A 23,524-nucleotide genomic window follows, 5' to 3' on the forward strand; every position below is an offset into this window, starting at 1 on the left:
TGGGAGACTGTCTGTGTGGCCTGCCTGCATGGGTCCCCTTCTCCTTTGGCTTCCATCTAGGTATAGCCAATGGGAAGACCTGGCAGGAGATAGGAGGGAGAGGGAGGAGTCAAGTTGGGTCATTGATGGGCTGGAGGCTGCTTGTACTAGCTCACTAGCGCTGATTGTCCATATCTCTTGCCATTCTGCATACAGATATCACTTTGGGAGCTTGGAATAGCTCACACAAGGAGTATTTAAACCAGGAAAATGGGCAGATGCTATCAGTTTAAACAAAATGTTTCCCAGTCAGTCAGCTATTAGACATTGACCAGCACACCGATGGGTTGGAATATTTATTCTGCTGGCTTCCTTCTTGTGAAATAGCTTCAGACTGAACTTGACCAAAGGTTATTATTCTTCTCAAAGTTACCATCTCTACACACTTCTATCCTTCTGGGGATTGCACTATCTCTTGTGGTTTCCCCACTTGCCCTCGGCTTTGTAAATAGCTGTCCCTTAATGAACAATCTTCAGATTATCTTAATTTGAGTGGGCCATTTGTTTCCTGCAGAGATCAAGGTTGATCCTGTCCATAAATAGATGAGTCATAACCACTGGCCAGGTTATTCCTGGTGTGAATATGATAGTTAATCATGCCTCCAATTGTGATAATTCTAGAACTTGAGTCTACTGTCTCAAACCAGCTAAAAGAAATCAGCAACCTAGAATAACATCCAAATTCTCTGTTTTAAAAACAACCTTTCCTCAATATCTTTGTTCACTCATGTCTCCCTTTCCCAATAACTCATCTAAGCCTGGAACATGAATTTTTTTTTCTTTTAAAAGAGGTGACTTTAGACACGATCACTTTCTGTTGCAGATCCTGAGGAAGAATCCCTACAATGTGGTGTCAATGGTCTCTTGTTTTGGCACTTGATTTAAAGTGAAAGCCCCAAACCAATGGCTCTCAGCCTCTGCTGCACATGACAATCACCTGGGAGCTAGAAACAATCTGATACTTGGGCCTCCAAGTCAATTAAATCACATCCTGATAGACCCTAGCTATGTGAACCTGAGAAATAATCTCTAAGCCACTTTCCTCATCAGAAAGATGGGCAAATCCTATCTATCATAAGCTAGGAAGATTATATGAATAGTAAACAGTACTTGACTAATTCACCATTCTACCACCTTCCTCCCTTAGCACTCCCAGCTCTAACCTAGGACAGAAAGTATAAGGTGGTCACTTGGATGTCTATACCATTGGCTTCTAAAATGTGGTTCCTGGATCTTAGCATCACTTGGGACCTGCTAGAAACCCAACTTCTCCAGCCTCTTTCCAGAGTTACTGATTCAAAATCTCTAGGAATGGGCCATGGCTGTCTTTGCTCTGTGGTTAGAACATTGACCTGAAGACCAAAGGGTCACAAGTTTGATTCCCAGTCAAGGGCATGTACCTCGATTGCAGGCTGCGGGGCACATGCGGGGGGCAACCAATCTATGTGTCTTTCTCATGTCAATGTTTCTCTCTTCTCTCTCTCTCTCTCTCTCTCTCTCTCTCTCTCTCTCTCTCTCTCTCTCTCTCTCTCTCTCTCTCTCCCTCTCCCCTCCTTCCTTCTTTCCACCTTCTCTAGAAATCAATGGAAAAGATTTCCTCAGGTGAGGATTTTTTTAAAAATCTCTGGGAATGAGGTTCACCAGTTGATGTTCTAACAAATCATCCTGATGATTCTGATTTATTCTTAGTTCAAGAACCAGTGGTCTACATGTTCCTCTCAATCTACTGGTGACTTCTGGAAGGTCAACTGAACTCTTCTTCCTTCTTTGGCCCAGGTTTGTCCCTTTGGCTGACTGGACTCTCCCTCTCCATGGACACCCCAGGCTTTACATTCTTATTATGCAGTTCAAGACCACCCCTGCTACCAGCACCTTCCACTAGCTCATCAATGGTTATTTGGCTTGTCTGAGAATAAGCTGGTTTCCAGTGTTCACTGTCCATGAAGCTAGGAATGGGGGCAAACAGAGAGATAACTTCCAACAGATTCAAACCGTCATTTTGGGAAGAAATTACTTTCTTCATAATGACTACAACTTACTTTCAACATAAGCCACTCTGTTTTTGAAATGGCTACTGTTTTTACAAGTAATGACTGTTAATTCTTTTTCCTCATCAGATGAAAACCTTGGGATAAAAATATCTGCTCTGGGAGACAGAGGCACAGGAGTGTCTCCTTTAAGGTCTCTGAGTAAATGGGTGCATGTAGTTGCCTGGGTGCATGTAGTTGTTTGGGGTCAGTGTGGATAGGTACTAGGTCTTAACAAGAGAGATGACAAGACTAATAAGCATATCCTCTCAGCTTATAGTTCTGCTAAGAGGTCTGGGTTGGAGGTTTTGGACCAAGAAGGGTTAGAGCAAGAGTGTGTTGCTATGGAGATTTTCTAGCCTAGGAAACTGGATTTTTGTCTGTGTGCCCATTTCTCAAGCACCAGAGTGAAGGGCCTCTCCCTGCCATTACCCAGTGCTGCCAGCATGATTACCAACCAGAGGGAGGCCCTCCTTCCCACAGCTGCCAGATGTGGCATGTTTTTGTGCTTTCATGAACCCCCAACAGGAGAATTAGCCTCCTGTTTGGTTAGATGCGAGTATTGGGCAACTATAAGTATTGGCTTTGGAAAGGAACTGATTAGAGTTCCAACAGAAATCCAGTGTCCCTTGGCTGGCAGGTTCTTGACCTTAAAAAATACATCTTGCTTTCTCTAAACTATATTCATTGTCCATCTCTGTGAATTTTACTGATTATCTCACATGTATATAAAAAGGGTCCCAGGGTTTGAAGGACTACCCCACATGCAGTGGATGCAAATTAGCTCAGACTCTTGTTTATGAAAGATGAAATCAGCCCCTTGGCAGCTCTTCATCCCATGACATCTTCCAGGGGCAAACTTGGCAGCAGTAACTACAGGTCATCCAAATGAATGGAGTGCTCCATCAACTGTATGTCTGAGTGTGTGGAAGTTTCTCTCTGCTAGGCAGCCTGTTCAATATCAATTGTTGCCAATAGTTCAGCAATGAACTATTTCTGATTTATAGATTTTGAACTACAATGTGATAGATGGTGATGGTGTTTAAGTAAAATTTGCAGATGGCTCTCTAGCAGAAAAGATGTTGGAGACTCAATACTTGACAAAAACTGTTCTGGTCACTTTTATCTGTAGATACAAATATTTCAGCAGCATTTTCACACTGTAGCACATGTAGAAAATAGACAAGTCCATTACAAACTTATCATTCGGGTCTTGACACACCAATTCCCCCTTCAAATCTTTATCCATGAAGATTCTTCAGAGGTATCATTTTCATTTTCTCTAAATGTTTGTACATCTTAAATATATAAATCTTCACACAGACCTCCATCATTCATCATATTGTTAAGATAATGATGATGATTACGGGGTAAATTAAGAGCCATAATCATAAACCATTTTGATATTTACAAATCACTGTGGTAAGACTGCTTTATATCTCTATATAAAATCCTTATCAAACTCTATTTAAATGTGTTTTAAAAAGTAATGTTCTGGTACAAGCAGATTTTTGTAACAGTGGTTAACTGAAGGCACTCATGTAAGGAAAGAAACTGTTGCCATGGGGACCATCAGAGGCAACTTTTGGTTCTTACTAGAGCCTTAGTAGTTTGGTCAGAGGCAAGAGGCCAAGAGGGATGCTTTTATCCCCTAAATTAGAATAGAAAAGGTAATCATGAGGAGATGGTTGGGTGTGGGGGAACCTTCCTCTAACTGAGGAAAACAGCCAGAGGAATCTCACCGCTGGGTTGGGAAGCCCAATGGGACTAAGCTCTTCCTTTTACTGCATTTGTCAGAAAGACTGGGGCAGGGGGCTAAGGAGGAGGTGTTGTCCCCTACCCTGGTAGTGTCTTCTTCATGCCAAGAAAATAAGAATCTGGGCTGAGCAGCAAGGGTCCCAAACACTACTGGTGGAAGGGGCCAGACCAGGCCAACCTAGTTTCTCTGGCCAAAGAAGTTCAAATTGATGGTGAGGCCCTAGATACTTGAATCCCTGGCTCTTTATAGGAATTGGGTTTCACATAGAGATAAGCTGCACAAGTATATCCTCATTCAGAATAAGACAAGAACAAGAGTTAGAGCAATGAAAGGGTAGTGGAAGAGGTATCTAAGTGAACTTACCTATGCTTTATTTAGTTTTTGCTTTATACATTAATATTTTATAATGCAGTGTTCTTTAGAAAAACCTGATCTTAGATTTTTTTTTATAATCCCACATGATCCCCTTCAAAGGTTCAGTGAGCTCATTGTCCCCCCACTCCCATTTTCCCACCCCTCCCCTCAGTGCTGGGAGTTTGGTTGCTAATTGCTCTTGGACCATAGGTGACCCCTCACTGGGGTGGTTACACCCCCACCTGCATGGGGTTGTGAGCCTATTCCAATGACTGACTGTTGTGGGAGGGTACAAAGGCTAACTCTCTGTGTAAGTGGGAGACAAGACTGGGCTGAGGTTTATGCTCCAGAGCTCCTCACAGTGGATGGGAGTCACACCCCTGCTCAGCTCCCCCTGCCCTAGCCTACTCCTTCACTCCCAGATAGTTCTTCCTGGACAGTACTCCCACAATACATGATAAAAAAATAAATAAAAAAAAACCAGCCGAAACCAGTTTGGCTCAGTGGATAGAGCGTCGGCCTGCGGACTGAAAGGTCTCAGGTTCGATTCCAGTCAAGGGCATGTGCCTTGGTTGTGGGCACATCCCCAGTAGGGAGTGTGCAGGAGGCAGCTGGTCGATGTTTCTCTCTCATCAATGTTTCTAACTCTCTATCCCTCTCTCTTCCTCACTGTAATAAATCAATAAAATATATTTTAAAAAAAAAGAATGACAACAGCCAATACAACCATAGTCATCTAGTGTGAACGAATCAAAATTATAAAACAAAAACAAAAACAAAAAAACAACAGTATGCACCAGATCCCTGTTTTAGGCTCTGCTCCTGGCACTCTGACCCAAGACAATAATCACAGGGCACATGGAATATCTGTGCTCACCAAGCCACAGGAAGGCATGTTGTCTGGCTGATCACCCTGACACAGCAAACCCATGACCTTTGAGCCATATCTTTGCAATTGGAGTCCTATAAAATGGCAACATTGTGTTGTCTGTATCTCAGAAACCTAAAACTAATGAAAAACGAGGAAAGGAGTAAAATTCAATCATTCTCTAACAAATCCTACCTAATAAAAAGGTAATATGCAAATTGACCATACCATAGACACACCCACAAGCCACGCCCATAAGCCAATCAGAGCAAGTATGCAAATTAACCCAACCAAGATGGCTACAGCCACAGAGAGCAAGGTTTCCCAGGTAACAGAGCAAGCCAAGCTTTCCGCGAGCTGTTGCCAGGCCTAAGCCTCCACTCAACCTACAAAGTTTCAATTATAGAAGGTAAATAAATTCAAACAGAAATGGCAGCAGAATGGAGCTTGAGAGAGCAAGCCAGGGTTGCCGGCGGCAACAGGGGAAGCAAAGCTTTCCACACACCCTGGCCGGGCCCAACCTCCACTTAAGGCTACAAAGTTTCAATTATAGAAGGTGAATTAACTGCCACAGAAATGGCTTCTGGCCATGGAGGGAGCAGCAGGCTTGGCTCCACTCCAGGCTACAAAGTTTCAATTGTAGAAGGAAAATAAATTCCAGATACCAGGGCCTCCGCTTGGATCGCCAGGGGGCATGGCTGGCCTGCAAACCACCACAGGCCCCTCGCTCAGGCCGCCCCACGCCCCAAGGGAACCCCCACCCTGATCTGGGACAACCTTCAGGGAAAACCAGCTGGCCCCCACCCATGTACCAGGCCTCTATCCTATCTAATAAAAGCGTAATATGCAGATTGACCACCACTGCAACACACAATATAGCTGCTCCCATGTGGTCAAAGATCCTGCCCCCATGTGGACACAAGATGGCCACTACAAGATGGCCAGCAGGAGAGGGCAGTTGGGAGGCACCCAGCCTGCAAGGGAGGGCAGTTGAGAGGGACCAGGCCTGCAAGGGAGGGCAGTTGGAGGTGATCAACCCTGTAGGAGAGGAGGGAAGTTGGGGGCAAACAGGCTGGCAGGGGAGCAGTTAAGCATCAACCAGGCTGGCAGCGGAGTGGTTAGGGGGTGATCAGGCTGGCAGGCAGAAGCGGTTAGGGGCAATCAGGAAGGCAGGCAGGCAAGCAGTTGGGAGCCAGCAGTCCTGGATTATGAGAGGGATGTCCGACTGCCCATTTAGGCCCGATCCCACTCCCACTGGGATCGGGCTTAACCGGGCAGCCGGACATCCCTCCAGGGGTCCCAGATTGGAGAGGGTACAGGCTGGGCTGAGGGACAACCCCCTCTCCGTGCACAAATTTCATGCACCAGGCTTCTAGTTTTAAATAAGCTATTTTTGCATGGCATGGCAAAGATAATTTGAATGAATTGTAGTTAAGACCAGATCATGTTCTTTAGGGATATAGTCATCCTTTAAGGACACTGATATAAATACCACTTAGAAATAATTTTGATTTTATGAAATGATTAGAGGCCCGGTGAACAAAATTCGTGCACGGGGCGGGGGTGTCCCTCAGCCCAGCCTGCACCCTCTCCAATCTGGGACCCCTCGAGGGATGTCCGACTGCCCATTTAGGCCCAATCCCAGTGGGCAGTCAGACATCCCTCTCACAATCCAGGACTGCTGGTTCCCAACCGCTCGCCTGCCTGCCTGCCTGATTGCCCCTAACTGCTTTTGCTTGCCAGCCTGATCACCCCCTAACCACTCCCCTGCCAGCCTAATCGACGCCTAACTGCTCCCCTGCTGACCCAATTGCCCCTAACTGCCCTCCCCTGCCAGCCCGGTCAACCCTAACTGCCCTCCCTTGCCAGCCTGGTCACCCTTAACTGCCCTCCCCTGCCAGCCTGGTCCCCCACAACTGCCCTCCCCTGCAGGCCTCGTCCCCCCAACTGCTCTCCCCTGCAAGCCTGGGTCCCCAACAACTGTCCTCCCCTGCAGGCCTGGTCCCTCCCAACTGCCCTTTCCTGCTGGCCTGATTGCCCACAACTGCCCTCCCCTGCCAGCCATCTTGTGGCAGCCATTTTGTGTCCACATGGGGGTGGCCATCTTTGACCACATCGGGGTGGCCATCTTGTGTGTTGGAGTGATGGTCAATTTGCATATTACTCTTTTATTAGATAGGATTGAGATCCAATTCAGATCATAATATCAGTATGTTAAAGATAAACATGTATTTTCATGTGAAAACTGAAACCCAAAGGGTCATAACCACAGAAGAAGTCAAGTGGTAATACCAACTATTTTCAAGCTGCCAAACTGCAAAGAGTTATTTAGTGAGCCAGACTGGAAACTCCATAATACTTGATAAAACCAGCAAGAGTGTTAGATCGCCAAATCCCACAGGCAGCCTGGCATATTCCATGGATCCTAGTACAGGCACTTCAATCGGTAAACATACCAGCCCAACGTTTGCTGCTTTGTGACCTTGGTCAATTACATGATCATCAAACTTCAGGTCTCTCATCTGAAAAACAGGTACAACACTGCCTACCTTGTTGGGTTATTTATGGTTTAATACAATAATGTCTACCAGGCACCCAGCATGGTGCTTGGAGGAGTGTAAAAGTCCATAGAATGGCAGCTGTTCATTCTGAGAGAAGGGCTAGATTCCTGATTTTTTAAACTCTAAGTGGATATTTACATAATAACTTTTAAAGTAAAATTTTCACAAAGATCACAATTGTATATGAATGCTATATTATTTCAAACTTTCTTGACCTTTGTTTATGTACATTAATGCATGTTTGAACACAGATGAACTAGCTCCACGTAGTACCTTACATCTGTTTTATTTTTTTCCCATTCAGCATTATTTTACATACACATGTCCATGTTCTGATTTAATCTATATATGTCATTTTTATATTCACCCTGAAGGCAACACATACATAATATTATAATAAATTGGTGAGGTACTGACCATGATGTTAATATTTGTACCTACTAGGAGCCTTTTTCTAACTATTGGTCAGCCTGGCTTGGTTCCTCACAAGTCTGCCTCTGGTTCTCCTCAAGACACCCTCATCTCCCCCTCTGTTTGCTCCCCTCTTGCTGAGACTACTTAGTTCCTTACAACTCCTTTCAGGAAAGATTTTTCAATCTCTGCATTATTGATATTTGTACGAGATAATTCTTTGTTAGGAGTGGGGACTGTCCTGTGCATTATAGAGTATTGAGCAACATCCCTGACCTCTACCCACTGGTGCTGGCAGTACCTCCCCACAGTTAGGTCAATCAAAAATGTCTCCAAACATAGCCCAATATCCCCGGGGGGTTGGGTGGGGCAAAGTGCCCTTGGTTGAGAGAGAACCATAAAGGATTCTGGTCTGTGACATTTTTGCTCATTTGTGGGCCCAGAATGTCCCTGGCTTTGCCTCTGCATCATTCTAACAGCTGAACCATCTCTTTTCCTGGAAGTTTAATCACCATCATAGAAATGAAACTATGATTGAGGTCTAAAATAGGACATGATGTCTGGACAAAGCAGGGCGATTTCTACTCAGTATAATTACAAGTAGGATAAGAAAGGCAATCCACATAATGGAAAGTCCCTTTACCTTTCCAAGTCTGGGTTATTCATCTGTAAAATGAAGATAGTAACAGAGGAGCCTGCTTAACTTTAAGGGCTATTGTGATGATCAGCATGTTTATTGATTGACTCATTCATTCAACATTTATTGAGACAACAGTGTATGGTGCATGGATGCAAAGAGGTATCAGACAAGGTGTCCAACCTCAAGGGAGAGAGGAACACAGACACCTGTAAAACTCAATGGTTCCATTCATAGGTGATTGGATACACAAAATGTGGTGTATACGTACAATAGAGTATTATTCATCCTTACAAGGGTAGGAAATTCTGACATATGCCACAGCATGAATGAGCCTGAAGGACAGTATACTAATTGAAATAAGCCAGACATAAAAGGAGAGGTTTGGCATGGCTGGGATAGGAAGGAAAGAGCTAGGAAAAATGGGGAAGGACATGTAGGCTAAAGGGCCAGCAAAGCCAAGACATGAAAGGTGAGAGAAAGGGTGATGTGTGTGGAGTGAACTACAAACAGTTTGATGTTCCTGGAACATGAAGTGGTAGGTGAGATGGAGAGGCTGTAAAGGAAACCAGCGAGAGAGCTGGTGGCCAGTGCTACGAAAGCCTTGAATGCCATGGTAAGGAGACTGGGTGTCATCCTGCGAGCAGTAGGGGCCACCGGAGGATTACAGACAGGGAAATAACATGGTCCCATGTGAGACTAAGTGAGATGATGTATGTGAAAGCCCTTTGTAAGTTGTAGACTCCTGCAGAAATGTCAAGTTTTATGATGGTTGTTACTGTTACAATGATTGCTGCAGGTGACATACAGCATCCGGTGCAACAGCAGAACATAGGGTAGCAGGAAGGGTTAGCTAGTTTACCGTGGATCATAGAAGCAAGTGCAGTAAGCTCACATGGCTCACAAAGGGCTGGTCTTGCCTGGAGGTGGAGGTAATATGAAAAGGGTCATAAATAGGAGCAAAGCATGTGATGAAGGTAGCCATGAGGAGACACCTGGAGTAGAGCCATCGATCCAGGCCCACAGTTGCTGCCCCTCACTAGGTTATTCACTAAAGTTGGCAATGCAATGTGGCTTATGTTGCTGCACTTCAGTGAGGCTCCACTAGATCTAGATGAAAAAGACAGGGATACGTGGGATTCCATCAGGGGAGCGGAAACAAATGTGGGGCCTGACAAATGATGGAAGAAGAGCATTATTGAGGCTCCTGGAGCTCTTTTGCTGAGAGAAGTTGGACATTTTAAAGAACTAGAAACGCATTATTCTCTGGCATTTATTAAGAAACTAGTGGCCCAGTTCACAAAATTCATGCACATTAAAAGGGAATTAACTAGAAGAAATATTTTAATATTGCTATTTGCCCTTTCTTTATAATAGAAGTATCAGAGATGAAAGAAAATTAGTAAAATGTATATAAAAATCTCCCTCCTGTCAGAGTCTGGGGCGTGCCATGGGACCTAGAGTCAAGTCCCCGCCCACCATCCGCACGCACTTCAAAAAAGCAAGAGACCCAGACCCGGCCGACCCCACCCCCATTGGGTGAGACCCAGACCTGGATGGCCCCACCCCCGTCAAGCCCCTCCAGGTGGGGAGCGCAGTCTCAGGTCCCACAGCCTGGCACCAGGTGGGGGACACAAACTCAGGTTCCCCGTGAAGCCCTGCTGGGCAGGGGGCGCAGCCTCAGGTTCCCCAGCCCAGCATCGGGGTGGGGGGTTGTGGCCTGAGGTCCCTGTGAAGTCCCGCTGGGTGAGGGGCACAGCCTGAGGACCACCATCAGGCCCCGCCAGGTGAGGGGCATGGCTTGAGGTCCTCCGACCCAGCGCTGGAGCGGGCAGGCATGGCCTGAGGATCCCGGCCTGGTGCAGGGTCAGGGGGCATGGCCTGAGGTCTCCCAGCCTGGCACTGGGGCAGGGGGAATGGCCTGAGGTCCTCATCAATCCCCTCGGGGTTGGGGGCATGGCCTGAGGTCACCTGTCAAGCCCCGTGGGGTGGGGAGCATGGCCTGAGGTCCCCATCAAGCCCTGCAAGGCAGGGGGGTGCAGCCTGAGGTCCCTCGCCTCGGCCAGGCGCCATGCAGCCTCAGGTCCCTGCTGTTTGGTCGTGACATTACAGCGTCCTGGCTGATTTGCATATTCCTCATTATATAGATATACTAGAGGCCTGGTGCACAAATTCATGCATGGGTGGGGTCCCTCGGCCTGACTGGCTATCAAGGCCTATCGGGGGGGCCAGCCGGCTGGGGGGAGGGACCCCAGGAGGTTGGCCTGGTGGCCCCCCGATCAGGGCCAATGGGGGGCCAGCTGGCTGGAGGAACAGGCCATAGGAGGTTGGCCAGTTGCCCCCCCCAATCGGGGCCAATGCGGGGGGGGGGGGTTTGGCTGGGCGGGGGGCTGGGCCATGGGAGGTTGGCTTTGGGAATGCACTGACCACCAGGGGCAGCTTCTGCATTGAGCATCTGCCCTTTGGTGGTCAGTGCGTGTCATAGCGACTGGTCAACCGGTCATTACAGTTGTTCGGGTCGTAAAGGTTGCTTAGGCTTTATATATATATAGATTAGATAGATAGATAGATAGATAGATAGATAGATAGATAGATAGATAGATAGAGGGTTAAAGCATTTTTATATGGTCATAGAACCAATTTTACCCTGAGGCAGTGGAAGCCTCCACTTGGTGACAAGGCTTGGGAAAGGAGGTGAGCCTGACTTTAGGGGAGGGATTTGTGCCTTAAATTTTGTATGTGATTCAAATTTTTGTCACTAAATCTTATTTCCCCATTGATTTATATCAGAATCTCCAGGCTGTAGTATATTAGTTTCTCATGGATTTTTTCACTTTGAAAGGGGTTGTCCTCTGCATCCTCCTCTCTCCACGCCATCTGGGGCCCACAGTGTTAAAGGAAGCCTGGGCCAAATCCTGCTAGGCCATGAGCAACCATTTCTTAGCATTTCTCTTTGAGGGTTCAGACATTCCTATTTGGTCACATATTTGGAATATGTTAAGCTCAAAAATAAAATAATAAGAATATCATGAAGCCATTTCACACCTCTCATCTAAAACTCCAAAGCTTAAGAACTCAAAAAATATTTATTTGGCACCTATTAGCATATCACTGTGTGGAAAAATATTTTGGAGAGGCTGTAAAGGAGGCCAGGGAGAAAGCCTCCTTTTTTGTTTATTTTTATTCTGCCTGTCTCTAAAAAGTATTCATGGTACTTTCCAAAGTAGAAGACTTTCCTACTAAGAACAGTATCCTATTCCCTTTGAATTGCTAGTGCTATTGTGATATTAATTCTATATTAAAAATTCTTTCAGAAAACAAAGTCGGGAGGAGGGAAAGTGTGTGAGCTGGCTGGAGGAGATGGCTCACCAGGAGAGCAATAGGGGCTTGTCCTGGGAATGAATCACCTGTTACAGTTTTAAGAGGCCTCATGTCCCAGGCCCCGGCTGCTCCCAGTACATGATGTTTTGTGACTGGGCCAGACAATTGAAGTCCCTTCAATTCAAGGCCAAAGGCTGAAATTTTATTCTGTGGTAACAACAGCCCATTAATATTCAAGCCTAATTTACATGAAATCATCTTCAGGGGAAACTGCGATATGAAAGAATACATAGAAAGGGTAAGGAAACACTGAAGTTTCCTTTGCTGAGGATGAGATCTGAAATGCAAGCATGTTCTTCCCCACCCCAGTCTGTCCTGTATAAGGAGGACGCATAAGAAAAAAGCCTTTCTAGCCCTTCTCACGTCTCCCTGGTGCGATTCGATGACCCTCGTGACTCAGACACAAGGCAGCGGAGGATGTGACCACAGCCCCACTCACTCGTGCAGTGGAGATGGCTTCCCATTTCACCCTTCCATGCTCTCAGCCTGTCCTCTCTGCCTGCAGGGTGACTCAGCTTCCCCTTCCTCAGGCCTATCCTGGGCTTTGGGCTCTGCCTGGCATACCAGGACAGTTCCTCAGAGGATTGGCCTGGGATCTAAAGAAGCCCCAGGGCCCTGGCAATCTAAAGAGGATGGGACGCCAGAATGGGGGTAAGTCCCTGCCTGCCTGCTGGCTCTGCCACAGAGCCGCTGACGCTTGCTGGCCTGCACCTCAACTGGGGCCCCATCCAGGTGAAGCCCTGGTGGGGACATCAGTAAAAAGATTTGCTTTTCAGTAACAACACTGCAGGTAAGATGTTGGTTTGACGATATGGGTTCAAAACAGACTTGTAAATGGTCTCAGCTGAGCCAGTGCCCAACCAAAGCCCAAAAAGGCTGAGTGGCATTGCTTAGAGCATACCTCAAAGAGCAAACATTTCTCAGGGGATGAGAAGTGCATATTGATGTGCTGACTTTTCACGTGAAAGCCTCAAGGCTTCTTGTATGAAATTCTCCTCTGTGATCTGGGGCATTTAAACTCTGACAAATAAAGCCTCCAACCTAAAGCCCCTCTCTTTCACTTCTCACCCATTCCCACTAGACCAGCTCCTCCACTCCAGGCTCACACCCTCTCAGGGATTTTCATCCCAACCCAACCCTCCCAGTTTCCCTTTCTCTCTCATACCTGGCTCCTTTGACACAACACTGCAAATTCAGATTTCCTTTCTCCCTGGTCGGGCTGGGCTCAGCCCCCTACCTCAAACCAGGGATCAATCTGTTTAGTTTTCTTATAGATAGTCAAGTTGTGCAGAAGAAACCACGGTGGCACTAAAGGTTTATCGTCTCTGGTCACAAATTTTACCCACTACCAGCAGCCCTTTTCCTGTCCCTGGCCAGATCCTTTCCTACTATTTGTAGCACCCATCACAAATCTACTCCACTCCCTAAGGTTGGGGTGATGGGAGGGCATGCAGACCTCCATAGATGCCCAGCTCACAGCGGGCAGCCTCAGTGGTTGCAGAGCTGAGTGTTCTGAAGCAGGGCTTGTCCCACATGATTTAGGGCAGGGACCAGCATGATGGCAGATGAGGACAGGATAGCCGAGCACATGGAGATCCCCTTTGGGGACCTGCAAGCTGTTTGGGAGGAATCTGAGGGTCCTGGGTTCCCACCCCGACCCCATGAAGGTAGAAGCACAACAAAAGAAATACTGTTTTGTTTCTATTTTTGTGAAACATCTTATCCTCAAGATGTAAACCTGGAACACACATGCAATTTAAATAAGAGGCTCCTTATAAACTTGAGGGGGGGAAAAATGACTCCCTTCAATCTCAAAAAAGAGCTTATATTACATATAGCATGTATTTTTAAGGGAACAAACTCTTAATTTTATCTTTAATGCAAAAGTTAGAGGGTGACTAGTCATCTCTATAAATTGAGTAAATATGGGTGAAGTATGCAAAAAAACAATAATTGATAGTTCTCTGTTTAATAAAGCAGCAACATTTTTATAATTGAAATACAAAATATGACAAAACCCTAGAGGACTCCCCATTACTCCAGGATAGTCTCGGTTCCTCAGGGCAGTGTTTGGGGGTCCTAAAATCTAGGGCTAACCTGCTTTATAATCTGTAACTGGCCACTGTGCCTGAAGCCTCAATACTCCAGTACATTCTGGGAAAAGCCACGATTTCCTTGACTCATTGCCCTTATAAAAGCCTTTCCTCCTTTTCTTTGGTATCTTCTCCTCACCCCCTGTTGTCAGCTGGTGTTATGGGCTGAATGTTTGTGCTGGGGCCACAAAATCATGTGTTGAAACTCTAACCCCAATATAAAGGTATTTGAAAGTGGGGCCAAAAGAGATAATTAGGGTTGGATGCCCCATGAGGGTGGAAACTCATGATGGGATTAGTAACCTTGTAAGAAGAAGAGAGATCTTGCTCCCCCTCCACACCCATGCATCAAGAAAAGGCCACATGTGCATACAGCAAGAAGGTGGCTGTCTATAAGACAGGAAAAGAGGCCTCATCAAGAACTGAATCAGCCCAGCTGGTATGGCTCAGTGGTTGAGTGTCGACCTATGAACCCAGGAGGTCACAGTTCTATTCCCAGTCATGGCACATGCCTGGGTTGTGGGCTCGATCCCCAGTGTGGGGCCCGCAGGAGACAGCCGATCAATGATTCTCTTTCATTATTGATGTTTCTCTCTTTCTCTCCCTCTCTGAAATAAATATATGTATACAAGAGGCCCAATGCACGAAATTCATGCATGGGGGCAGGGGTCCCCTAAGCCCGGCCTGCACCCTCTCGCAATCTGGGACCCCTTGGGGGATGTCCAACTGCTGGTTTAGGCCCAAACCCACAGGGATCTCTGCTTCTAACTGTTCGCCTGCCTGATCACCCCTAACCACTCTGCCTTCTTGCCTGATCACCCCAACCACCTCTGCCTCAGCCCCCACCACCACAGCTTTGTCCAAAAGGACATCTAGAATGACGTCCAGAAAGTGGTTCGGCTGTCCGGTCTAATTAGCATATTATGCTTTTATTATTATAGATACTAGAGGCCTAGTGCACAAAATTTGTGCACGGGGGTGGTTTCTCTCAGCCCAGCCTGCACCCTTCTCCAATCGGGGACCTCTTGGGGGATGTCCGACCACCGGTCAGACATCCGTCTCGCAATCTGGGACCACTGGCTCCTAACCACTCACCTGCCTGCCTGCCTGATCACCCCTAACTGCCTCTCCCTGCCTGCCTGATTGCTCCTAACCCCTCTGCCTGCCTGATTGCCCCTAACTTCCCTCCCCTGCCGGCCTGATCTCACCCTCAAGTGCCCTCCCTTGCCAACCTTGTTGCCCCCAACTGCCCTCCCCTGCCAGCCTGATCTTTCCCCCAACGGCCCTCCCCTGCCATCCTGATCGTTCCTAACTGCCTCTGCCTGCCTCATTGCCCCTTATTGCCCTCCCCTGCTGGCCTGATCTCACCCCAAACTGCCCTCCCCTGCCGGCCTGGTTGCCCCCAACTGCCCTCCCCTGCCGGCCTGGTTGCTCCTAACTGCCTCTGCCTCAGCCCCCACCACCATGGCTTTGTCTGGAAAGAAGTTAGACATCCAGAAGATGGCCAGTTGACCCGGTCTCATTAGCATATTACCCTTTTATAGTATAGATAGATTATATAGGATAGGATTACTTAAATGGGGAGGGAGCCTTTTTCATCAGGAGGAGATGCTCTTGACAGACAAAAAGACATAATCCCTATATCTGGACTGATAGCCAGCCATATGCACTATACTACCAAACCAGTCATGAAAAAATTGAACTGTTTTCTTATACTTTACACCAAACAGCTGTTGCCCTTAAAACACCTCCTCAGACCCCACCTTAGATTCTGCCTTTGCAATTCACCCAGATTAGGTTCTGATTCATCAGTTTCTATGCCAGTCAGTGTCAAAAGCTCCGCCTCCTAGGCAACCTTTGGCTCCTGGCACTTCACCCAGATTTGGTTCTGATTGGTCGGTTTCTATGCCAGTCAGCATCTCCAGGCCTATCTCTGGGCCTGATCAAAGAGTCAGGGCTGATCAGCAGCCCTGAGGAGGCCCGGAGAGAAACAGGCACAGCTGCTGGTGAAGCCGGGAAAGAAAGAGAGAGGCAATGGCTGATGAACAGCTGCCATGGAGGCTGGGATCAGACCCTGCCTCTCTCTCTCTCTGCAGGCCTCTCTCTGGGCCTGATCCACAGCCCCCCTCGGTAATCAGTGCTGGGTCACTGCGCTGGCACCGGCTGCAGTCAGTGCTGGGTCGCCATGGCAACCCAGCACTGACTTCTGGTGTTCAGTTGAGCCTTGGTCGTTATGGACCCTGGCTCTTTATATATATAGATACGTAAAGAACTGAATCAGCTGACACTTTGATCTGGCATTTCCCAGCCTCCAGAAATAAATATCTGTTGTTTAAGCACCCAGTTTGTGAAATTTAATTATAGCAGCCCGAATGCACTAAAATGGCTGGCAAACACTTACCCAGGCTCTCCAAAGCCTTCCTCGGCACCTCAAGATTAAGTTAGTCTTCCCCCTTTCTGTGCCTTCAAAGTACTCTGGTCCAGCCCTTTGTACTCTTACCTGACTGAATCCAACTGATTGACTTGTGTCTGTCTTTCCTATCAGACTATGAGATCATAGCAGGGATCAAGTCTTATTCATGTTGTGTTATCATTACCAAACCCAGCTTATTACTGTCACCATTGCTGTGTCTGGTTTGTAATGGTGACTTGAGGAATTCATTTTTTGAAGAAATAGTTTCTTTTATATCTCTGAATTTTTGGTCATCAATATTATCACAAATGTAGCCTTTATTATTAAAAAGAATAGTTATTACAAACATAACCATTAGTAAGCAGTATTTACATAGTACCGATGAGCGTGGGACCATAAGAGTTAAATGGAATATAGGTCTAGTATAAAATTCACATATAATCCCTGATATCACTGACTTTGCAGTTTGGTCAGATTGCAAGATCTACACCAAATAGAATCATGGGATTTTGAGGTTGAAGAGGTGTAGTTAGAGAAAATAAAACAACAAACAAACAAACAGTTTAATTAATTTTGATGTAGCAGGTCCCTGCTCCAATGCTATCCCACACAAGTACTTCCTGCAGCATAGCTGTCTTCCTAGCATGGCTGCTGCAGGCCTGCGGGGTGGTCTGCACTGGGACTACCTGGAGATCTTAAGGAATTCACGCTGGGCTGAGAATTTCTTCATTCTTCTTTGTGTCATCTCAGGTTCTCTGTGAAGCAGATGTCAATACCAGAGTAGACATGCAAGAGATTTATTGGGAGAAACATTTATGATAAAGGGAAGGGAGCAGGAGGAGCAGGTGGGGAGTGCCTGTGAGAGAAAAAAGGGAAGGAGGATGGGGCAGGAAGAGTCTCAGACCTCAGAGCGGTCCTGAGAGTCCCAGCTGGACCAATAGGGAGTTGCTGAGCCAGAGCTGCCAGATGAGGACTCTACTAGCAAAGAGGAATGGCCTGGCTCTAGAACCTCTTTGGACACCTGGAGAAGCATAGCCTGGCATGACTGCCATGATGGAGTCAAAAGTGCAGCACCTGGATGCTATGCTCCATGCAGAAGGCTCTCCTGGGGGGAGAGTTGAGCACGGCACCGCTGTGGCTGCCACACCCTTCCTTTCAAGTAGAATGTTGTTGGATTGCTTACTGAGCTCTGTCAGATTCCCAGCAGCAAACATGACTTGACTTCCATCCCAGGAGGAAGCAGGCCCCAGCCAACAGGCCGGGGACTTCCCAGTCCTTTCCTGTCTCTCCTTTGCTTTCTTTCCCACTTCCCCCAGCTTGGCCCCCAGCTTAGCCTAGCATGCCTGAACCCTAGCAATGAAAAGCAGGAAGGGGTCATTCAAACTGCCAACACCATGCAGCAGGTATGAAATTCATAGTCATCTGCAAAAATAAATTCAGTGATTTCTTAGGCAATCAAGTTGTTTCTCTGTCAGTTCAAGGCTTTTCTGCCAATTTGGAATTATCTTAGTTAATTCAGGGTGTTACTGCTCCTGACTCTTCCTGGAGCTGCACACATGTTCCAGGTCTCACCTGTTTCAGCATGGCACTGGGGGAGGATGGCATGCCTGGTTTGCTACCCTGCCACCCTGTCCTGGCTTCACTAGGAATGTTCTCAGACCAGAGAGCCCGGGGTCATCAGCCTCTGTCTTGGCTCCCTCTCCTCCCTATAGAACCCTCCTCACAGCCACAGCTGGAATTGCCAGTCATTACCCAAGGTCATTTCTGACTTATCTTTCCTCTCTCTTTCTTTTTTTTTAAATCCTCACCTGAGGATATTTTCCCTACTTATTTTTAGAGAGTGTGGAAGGGAGGGGAGAGACAGAGAGAGAAACTTTGATGTGAGAGAGACACATCGATTGGTTGCCTCCCGATCAGGGCTGGGGATCAAGCCTGCAACTGAGGTAGGTACCCTTGATCAGAATTGAACCTGTGACCTTTCAGTCCATGGGCCAATGATCTAACCATGGAGCAGAACTGCCTAGAACTCCTTTCTCTTTCTCTTGCAAGTTATCTTCTGCATCAAGTTGTGTATGCAGCCGCCTAAGGAAGGAGCCATCACCTTGGGCAAAGCAGCTCTTTCTGGACGACAGTTGGCAGCTGAATACTGTCTGCTGGTGACACTTCTGGCAGCTGGGGGACTAAATCCTTCATTTTTGAAAGGGGAGCTGGGAGAATATCCCTAACATGAGAATATGTGTGTGCAAACACTGTGAGAGCATTGGCCATTACCACGTTCCTCCCACACATCCTAGGAGGATGTGAAAGGAATGGGATATAGAATCGATATGAAGATTAATTGTGATGTCCCGTTTCATTCCTCTCCATTTTGAGAGTTCATGTTAAAGTTCATGTATCCAAGTACTATTGACTCCCACGGGGGATTTCCCAATCCTTTCCTGTCTCTCCTTTGCTTTCTTTTCCACTTCCCCCTACTTGTTCACACTTTCAGCGCAGGCTGTCAGGGGAAATCAAAAGCACTGAACTCTGAACCAGCCTGAGGCCAGCTCAAGCCAAGGCTCAACTGATGGGAAGTGGCAGCTGCAGTATTGGCTAAATTGCTTTGGAAGGATTTCCAATAGCCCTTGCTCATGTTTCCTTGGATGGGATCTAAAGTTGCCTACACCCATAGCTACAGTATCCTCTCGGTGTGTCTTCCCAGCATGGCTGCTCCAGAATCACGAAAAGGCTCTGGTGGCCAGTGGCAATCCTTTGTCACATACCTCCCACCCTGCCCATAAACACCTGAGATGGGGAATCCACATATTCACTGTCAGATCCAACACCGTGTTCACACCAAGATTCTTCCCTAGGTCTCCACGGAATCCATGTAACAGGGTAACTACTTCCTGTCATGATGACGTGTGGATGAGTCACAGCCAGGCATGTCTTCTCAAACCCCTCCGAACTGCAGCAGCCGGGAAACAGGCCCAGGAGGGCAAAGTCTCTCTGAATAGGAAGTTCCTCTGTGCCAGACAAACCAGGGCTGTGCCTCTGTGACATTTCTGCTCTAGAAATTTCCGTCTTCAGTCTTCGTCATAAACACGTGAATGCCTGAAATCCCCATCTCCAGTGACGCATTCCTTTTGGCTAATAACAAGAATGTTTCTCTCACTTCATCCTTGTTTAACAGGAAGATTCCCCAGGGTGAGTGTTGCTTTAAGTCATGGAATATGAGAGCTGGAAGGGATCGTAAAGATAACCCAGTTCTGTGTGTTCATCCAACTGAGCGAGGTAGTCATGGTGGAGCCTGAAGAGGCCATGGCATAAGTGAGCACACCGTGGAACAGAGACCTGGACTCTGCCGAGTAAATTTGTCCTTAAACTAGGCTATAATTTATACCAGTTTTATATTAAAACAAATAAGGATACAGTGTGATGAAGCAGAATGCCAAATATGTGTGAATTTGTCAAAGAGATTGTGATGTGTTGGCCAATTTTGAACAGCCAATAGTGTTTAAATTCACTTACCACAGCTGTTGTGGGGACTCTGCTGGAAAGTTTGGGAAGCACTGCTTTAAAAAGAGCAAGCTGCACTCTGGTTGCTCAGTGGTTAGAGCATCAGCCCTCGCACCCTTCAGTCAAGGGATCAATTCACAGTCAAGGGCATGTATCTGGGTTGAGGTTACATCCTCAGCCCCCATCCAGGAGGCAACCAATTGATGTCTCTTTCATCTCTCTCTCTCTCTCTCTCTCTCTCTCTCCTCCCCACTTCCTTCCACTCTCCCTAAAAAATTCAATGGAAAAAAATATCCTTGGGTGAGGATTTGAAAAAAAAAAAAAAAGAGCAAGCTGCTATATGCTTCAGACAAGCATGTCAAACTCGTGGCCAGCTGCAAGTTTGGCATGCTTACATCCAGCAGACCCACTTCTGGGTATTAGAATTCTAATACCAATTGTGATGTGTGTGTTCTTCCACACCACCAAGCAAGAGACACTGTCTATCAGGAAATAGCATCAGATCTCATAGGTTAAGGGCTCAGTCCAACAAGTCTTTCCTCTGCCCCCCACTTCAGACACCAATCAAAGTCCAGGTTATCATTGTGTTTCTGACCTACCAGCTACAGATGGAGGTTTCAATGACCCTCTCCTTGAGGTCAATTAATTTGCTAGAGTGGCTCACAGAACTCAGAGAAAAATGCTTACTAGATTACTGGTTTATTACAAAAGAATGTAACTCAGTAACAACCAGGTGGAAGAGATGCATTGGGCAAGCTATGGGAAAAGGGCTCAAAGCTTCCATTCCCTCTCCAGGTGCTCCACTCTCCCAGAATCTCCATATGTTCACCAATCTGGAAGCTCTCCCAAACCCTTCCTTTTGGGTTTTATGGAGGTTTCATTACATATAAATAATTGATTAAATCGTTGGCCATTGGTGATTGAACTCAACCTCTAAGGCCTCTCCCTAACCCAGAGGTGAGAGGGTGAGGACTGAAAGTTCCAACTTCCTAATCATACCAGCCCTCACTTATTGGTTCCCCAGGGCTTTCCGAAAAGCACCTCACTAACGTAATCATAGGCCACGTATATATTTTTATTATAAATCATAATATCACAGTATTTGGCCAAAAGAATTGAAAACAGGGACTCAAACAGATATTTGTACACCCAGGTTCATAGCAACATTAATTACAACAGCCAAAAGGTTGAAGCAACCCAAGTGTCCATTGATGAAGAACCAAATAAACAAAAGTTGTATATACATACAAAAGAAATACTACTTAGCCTTAAAAAGAAAGAAAATTCAGACACATGCCACAGCATGGATGAACCTTGAAAACATTATTCTAAGTGAAAAAAGTCAGACACAAAAGGACAAATACTGTATGACTCTACTCACATGAGGTATCTAGGGTAGTCAAATTATTAAAGACAGAAAGCAGAATGGTTGTTGCCAGTGGCACAGAGGAGTAGGGAGTTGTTTAATGGGTAAGTTTCAATTTTGCAAGAAGAAAGGAGTTCTGCAGATGGATGGTAATGATGGCAGCACGCAATGTGAAAGTACTTAACACGACTGAACCGTACATTTAGAAACAGTTAAAGTGGTAAATGTTGCATGTGTTTTTACCACAAGCATAAAAAGGTGGGGAAGCATGCGAGACAGGAGTGGAATTTCACGGTCAGCTCACCCCACCCACCATGTCCATTCACACTCGGATGATGGAAACCAAGGTCAGAGAGTGGCAGTCGCCTCCTAGATGCCTGGTTAGTTAGTGCGGGAGCCAAGTCCAGGCTTCCAGAATTTCATGCCTGTGCTCTTTGCTGTAAAGCCCACTATTTATTCTTGTTCTCCACGTTGATAGGAGAGACACAGGTGACAGGATAATCAGTTTAGGTACGTGTTGCAGTGCCGCTTGTACCTCCCCTTTCAACCCCCACTGCCGCCGCCCTAGTCTAGGCCTTCACCACCGGAATGACTGGCACAGCCCGTGATGAGTGTCCCTGGCTCTGGTGGAATGCATTCTTTGCACATTGCAGCTGCGGAGGGGGTCAATCAGCTGTGCTTCCAGGAAAAGTGTCTCTTGAAGGCCTATCTGAACAGGCACCCCTATGGCTGCCACGAGATTCTAGGTATTTTTGTGTTTGCATGCTGAGAGCATATAGATTCTGAGGCCGTACACAGGCCAGGATGAAGTGCCACAATCAATTGCTGCTGTTTCCCTGGGTTTGTGGCTGGGGTAGGTGTGGGAGGGAAATGAGCTGTGACCCGGGAGCAGTGTGTGTGGCATCTCTTCTCTTATCCTATTAGATGGAGCCAAATTCCTCAGTCTTCCACTCGGTAACCTCATTCCTGTGCCACCAAGACAAAAAGCACCTTAAAATCTTCCTTTTGTCCTCTGTCCTTCCTAGAAGCCCCACACCCTCAGAGCTTTTCCAATGGCACCTACTATATTATGCCTTGTGTCTTTGACATATATGAGCTTTCCCTCCTCTGGACAGCCCTTGAGAGTGGGCGGAGCAACCACTCATCCTCGGAGTGCATGTTCTGTTACCACATCAGTGGCCCTGATGTAGAGTCTAGGCAACTTAAATTAGCTTTCTCATATCAAAGGACTCACCCGACAGGAACCTCCAGTTCAATGCCAGTGCCTAAGTTGATGCGGGGACCTCTTTCATCCAAAATCCAGAGTTTCCTCATGTGCTCATGCCACCAAGACTTGTGCTTCCTCCTCTTTCTTCGCGTGCTGCCCTGCAGTTCTGATTCACACGTGGGATGGCAGTCACAGCAAGCAGCCCTGGGGGTCAGTCAGAACAGACTTTACAACTCAATACAACATAAAGACCAGTTAAATCACGTTAACATAACTGGTTTTTAAAGGCCTAGCAACATGTAAACAGTATATTTTCAGTATTCCTTCAGAAATAAATAAAGCAAGGAATGCCAAAATCGGAGGCTATGGAAAGGGAGTGGTGGCAAGACCCTAAAGACAAAATGTGCTGCTGCACACTTGTGCCCTGGGCCGGTGTTGGCCCCAAGATGGATCTCAGGTCATTGAGCTTGAAAGTAATGTTCTGTTCATTTCATTTCCTCTTCCTCAGATCACTTGCTCTTCTGCTGAGGTTTCTGACAGCTCTCCACCCACCCTGATCAATCTGTTTCACTCAGCCCGCCCCCCACCCCAAACCTCATCAGCGTAAAATGGGGATGCAGGAGACCCTTCCTAATTGGGTATAATGAGCTAGCTAGTTGTCCTCCCTTTAAAAAGGAAAAGAGAGGAATGAAAAAGAGCCAGTGCCACGTAAGTAAAAGTGAACTACCTTCATGGAAGCATGAAACAGAGTCTAGACATAATCCCCAAAGTGGAAATTTGATGACTTCCTTATACAAAATATTTACTGTGACTGAAAGTACGCTGTTAGGATATTAAAGAGCAAACAGTTGTACTTAGAGAAAAAATAATGCTTAATGAATAGAAAAAATATTTTTAAATGATATATTTT

At 46.6% G+C, this 23,524-nt stretch overlaps 1 pseudogene; it reads right to left on the bottom strand.

Annotated features, from left to right (window-relative positions):
- Window positions 1–22,721, bottom strand: part of LOC129150328 (cullin-5-like) — a 36,852-nt pseudogene extending 14,131 nt beyond the window's left edge.
- Between the last annotated feature and the right edge of the window lie 803 nt (window positions 22,722–23,524).

Source organism: Eptesicus fuscus, chromosome 9, assembly GCF_027574615.1.
Source record: "Eptesicus fuscus isolate TK198812 chromosome 9, DD_ASM_mEF_20220401, whole genome shotgun sequence".
Classification (NCBI taxonomy): domain Eukaryota; kingdom Metazoa; phylum Chordata; class Mammalia; order Chiroptera; family Vespertilionidae; genus Eptesicus; species Eptesicus fuscus.